A 4970-nucleotide genomic window follows, 5' to 3' on the forward strand; every position below is an offset into this window, starting at 1 on the left:
ATCTCTTTGAGGTGGTGAAAAAAAATGTATGAGCGCTCGCTCTCTAAATGTCCCTTAGGTCCATTTGGTCTAATGTTTGGTTCAAGTTTGACATTTCCTTCTTGATATTGTGTCTAGATGATCAATTCGTTGCTGAAAGTGGGGTATTGATGCTCCTTGCTGTTATTGTGTTGTTGGATATTTAAACCTTTCGTTCTGATAAAATTTGTTTAATATTTTTAGGGGAACCAATGTTGGGTGCATACCTACTGACAATTGTTATATCTTTATGAAGTGATGATCTAATCATTATATAAAGACCTTGCTTGTGCCTTGTTACAGTTTGTGGCTTAAATTCCGTTTTGTCTGATATAAGAATATCTACAAATGTTCTCTTTTAGTTTGCACTTGCAAGGAATATCTTTTCCCTCTCTTCGCTTTGAGTCTTTAATTGCCTTTAAGAATGACTTGAGCCCTGGCCAGTGTGGCTTTCTTGGTTGGAACACCATCCCATATACTAAAAGGTTGTAGGTTTGATTCCAGGTCAAGGCATTTACCTAAGTTGTGGATTCCATTTCTGGTGTGGGTACATAGGAGAGGCAACCACTGTTCTCTCTCTCACTGATGTTTTTCTGTCTGTCTGTATCTCTGTCTATTCCCCTCTCTCTAAAATCAATGAGCATATCCTCTGGTGAGGATTGTGGTGTGTTTTTTTTATGTGTTTTTTTTTTTTTGAAATTTAAGAAAATTAATGGAGTCTCTTGAAGGCAGCATACATTGGGGTCTTATTATTTAATCCATTAAAACATCTTATGCCTTTTTTCTTTTTATTGAATTTGTTGAGGTGACTCTTGTTAACAAAATTATACAGTTTAAAGGTGCACATTTCTACAACACATAGTCTGCCTGCCATATTGTGTGTTCTGCACCCCTAGTCATTCCATGCTTTTGATTGGAGAATTCAATCCATTTACACAGAAATTATTGACAGGTAAAGACTTATTAATGCTATCTTGCTGTTCTCTGGCAGATTTGTAATTCCATTGTTCCTCTCTTGCTGCCTTCTGTTTTTGAACTGAAGATTTTCTGTAGTGTGCTTTGCATTCCTGCTCTTTATCTTTTGTGAATCTGCTTGAGTTTTTTGTTTTGTGGTTATATGAGGTTTACATAAGATATCATATAAATATAACATGTTGTTCATTTCATGTTGATCACAGCTTTGATTGTGTGTAATTGCAGATTAACCTTACAAAAAGACAAAGAGAAGAGACAAAAAGCTGATCTGTTATATAAAAAAAATATGGCGCACTTAAGGAAAAAAGAAGGGCAGTCCACAAAAGCAGTTGAAATGGACCCCAAAGTTGAAAACACCATAGGAACACAAGTCATGGCCCTGAAGACTGTAAGAGGGAATAAGGTAAATTTATCTTTGGTAAAATGTCTTATATCTAACATTATTTTGTCAATAATTGTATCCCTTTGATTTAATATACATTATTACATTTAAAACAAACCAAAAATGGTATCTTGTTCAAAAAATGAACTGTGACATTTAAGACTAAAATTATTAATTCATTACTATCCTTGGCCTGTAGCAGATGGTCTGTATAAGTTTTCTAAATGAAGAAAGGGACAATAAATTGAGTTTAACCATTCACATCAATGTTAATTTTGGCTTTTAAAAGTGTTAACATAGAGGCTAAATTGCATTGAGACTGTGATGGAATTACTCAAATGTTCATAAACATTTTTTATTTCACAATACTGCATTTTTGCTCTATGACAAATCTAGCTATCACTTAATTAAAATTTGAGTTATTCACTAAAAAAAGAAATATCCTTATGTTTAAAAAGGCTATTTCTTTTTAACAGTTTTTTAAGGATCTGTTCTTAAGCTTTGAACGTTTTGTTAATGGTATGGATAAAAAACTAAATGAAATGTGTCCCTAGGTTGTTGAAGAACGAAATGACACTCAGAGGCAACTCTCTGAAGAACAGAACGCCAGTATATTACAAGACGGAATTCTGACCAAACACCCTTGCAAGCCTAAGGGGAGAGAAAGAGCTCATAAGAAAGTGTTATCTCAGGTAGTTTATTCAGTCATTTACAAATGTGTGTGAGTATATGTGGGTGTGTAGATATGTAAAATCCAATACTGTACATAAGGAAACTATAGATAATTTTAAAAACATATCTGTGTGTGTGTGTGTGTGTGTGTGTGTGTGTGTGTGTGTGTGTGTGTGTTAGTGGTGGCATTTTCGGTCCATTGGATAAAATGATATTCTTAATTCAAATCCATTTGTCTCTCCCAGTCAAGTAGGGACATTCACAATGCCTTCATCCTAAGGGGAGGGTTTTAGTATTTTTGATAGAAATTGGTGTGTTTTCCATGATCTCAAAGTTATTGCTACCAACAGCAGATGCTCCAGATTTTGGCAATGATTACGTTTCCTTGATATACTAATAGAGAGGTTAGTTTTAATTTCCACTGGTGGTAAGGAGGAAAAGAAGAGCCGGTTCTGGGGTAATATGCTAGATGTCATTCTACCTTTGAGAAAATAACAATTTGTTCATAGTAGTATCTCATTTTAACACAAGAGATTTTGAAGAGAATGCTATACTGTAACGTATACTTAGTGACAATTTATTGTTACTTTATTGCTAGTAAAGTAATTCAGTGCATTTCTACCCATTTCACATTTATTATAGTAAACATTGGGAACAAGAAAGAAAGTTATTGCAGAAACATAGTCTCATGATTTTCTAAGAAGAGCTCTGTAAATTTTATCTTACCATTACTTTTTTGAAATATGAGGCATCTTTTGTGTTTCTATATTCACACTAGAGAAGAACTATGGATTGGGGAAAGAGCAACCATTTTTGAATCTGGAAAATCCAGAAGTTGCTTACGTTTTTAACCCCTCCATTCCAGATTGTGATAATTGAATGAGTTCATAGATGGATGTGGAAGAGCTTAGGTCACAGTGATGGCGAACCTATGACACGCGTGTCAGCACTGACACGCGTAGCCATTTCTGATGACACGCGGCCGCATGCCGAGGATGAAACATTTGCTGCTCCTGAGGATGAAGCATTTGCGACTAGAGTCTTGGAGTTAGTTTTTTCCTCAAAGTGACACACTACATGAGTTATGCTCAGTTTTTTGGCGAAGTTTGACACACCAAGCTCAAAAGGTTGCCCATCACTGGCTTGGGACAATGCCTAGATGAGCAGTTATTAGTAGAGGTAGTATTTATTACTGAAAGTACTAAAAAAGTAGAATATCTATAAGATAATGTTTGAAAAATATTTTAGGAAATTTAGTCTCTCCTAGTATATGCAGGGTTAATACTCTCAGTGTGGGGTAGCTATATATTTAGTCTAAAATCTCAATTTTTAAGTGTAGTTAGAGTTATTCATCTTTTACTTAATGTATTCTGGGTTTGTAGTGATTCAGAAAAAGCCCTTTCCAATTCCGAGACTCTTAAACAGTAACCTGTGGTTTGGTTTTCAGTTTTAAATACCCATGAACTTATATTATAGTATTAAACTTTGCAGAATATAGGCTTGTATAAAGTTAGAGGTTTGGGTCCAATTCTAATTTTTTTAATTAATAAATCTTTATTGTTCAGATTATTACAATTGTTCCTCTTTTTTCCCTCCATAGTTCCCCTCCACCAGGTTCCTTCCCCACCCTCTGCCCTTAGCCCCCACTACCCCCCGCTGTCCTCCTCCATTGGTGTACGCTTTTTGTTCAATCTTTTCCCGCACCCCCACTCCCCTTTTCCCCAGAGAATTGTCAGTCCACTCCCTTTCTATGCCCCTGATTCTATTATATTCACCACTTAATACTGTTCATCAGATTTTTTATTCCCTTGGTTTTTAGATTCATTTGTTGATAGTTACATATTAGTTGTTCATAATTTTTAACTTTTTCTTCTTCTTCCTCTTCTTAAAGAATACCTTTCAGCATTGCATATAATTCTGGTTTGGCGGTGATGAACTCCTTTAGCTTTTTCTTATCTGTGAAGCTCTTTATCTGACCTTCAATTCTGAATGATTGCTTTGCTGGGTAGAGTAATCTTGGTTGTAGGTTCTTGCTATTCATCACGTTGAATATTTCTTGCCATTCCCATCTGGCCTGCATGGTTTCTGTTGAGAAATCAGCTGACAATTGTATGGGTGCTCCCTTGTAGGTAACTAACTGTTTTTCTCTTGCTGCTTGTAAGATTCTCTCTTTGTCTTTTGCTCTTTGAATTTTAATTATGATGTGTCTTGCTGTGGTCCTCTTTGGGTTCCTTTTGTTTGGGGTTCTGTGTGCTTCCTGGACTTGTATGTAGGTCTATTTCTTTCACCAGGTGTGGGAAGTTTTCTGTCACTATTTCTTCAAATGGTTTTCAGTATCTTGCTCTCTCTATTCTTCTGGGACCCCCATAATTCTGATGTTGGTATGCTTGAAGTTGTCCCAGAGGCTTCTTACACTATCTTCAACTTTTTGGATTCTTTTTGCTTTTTGCTTTTCCAGAGGAGTGATTTTTGCTTCTTGGTATTCCAAATCTTTGACTTGATTCTTGTGATCCTCTAGTCTGCTTTTAGGTCTCTGTATAATATTTTTTATTTCAGTCAGTGTATGCTTAATTTCTAGTTGATCCCTTTTCATATCCTCGAGGTTCTCGTTTAATTTATCGGCCTTTTCTAGGAAATTCTTGAAAAACCTATAACCGTGGTTTTGAACTCTATGTCCAATCTTTTGGTTTCCTCCATTTCTTTCAATTGTGGCCTGCCTCTTTGTCTCCGCATTTTAGATGTTTCTCTGAGTTGATGGAGTTGCTTTGTGTGTTAGGTGTCCTAGCAGGGCCCAGTAGCTCAGCCTCCCCAGTTCTTTGTGGTGGATCCTCTTGTTGCACCCCTTTGTGGGCTGTATGTGCAGTCTTGTTGTAGTTCAGCCATGCTTGTTGTTGGTATCACTGGGGGAAGTTGATCTCCAAGC

This window comes from Cnephaeus nilssonii (genome assembly GCF_951640355.1).
Source record: "Cnephaeus nilssonii genome assembly, chromosome: 1".
Taxonomy (NCBI): Eukaryota; Metazoa; Chordata; class Mammalia; order Chiroptera; family Vespertilionidae; genus Cnephaeus; species Cnephaeus nilssonii.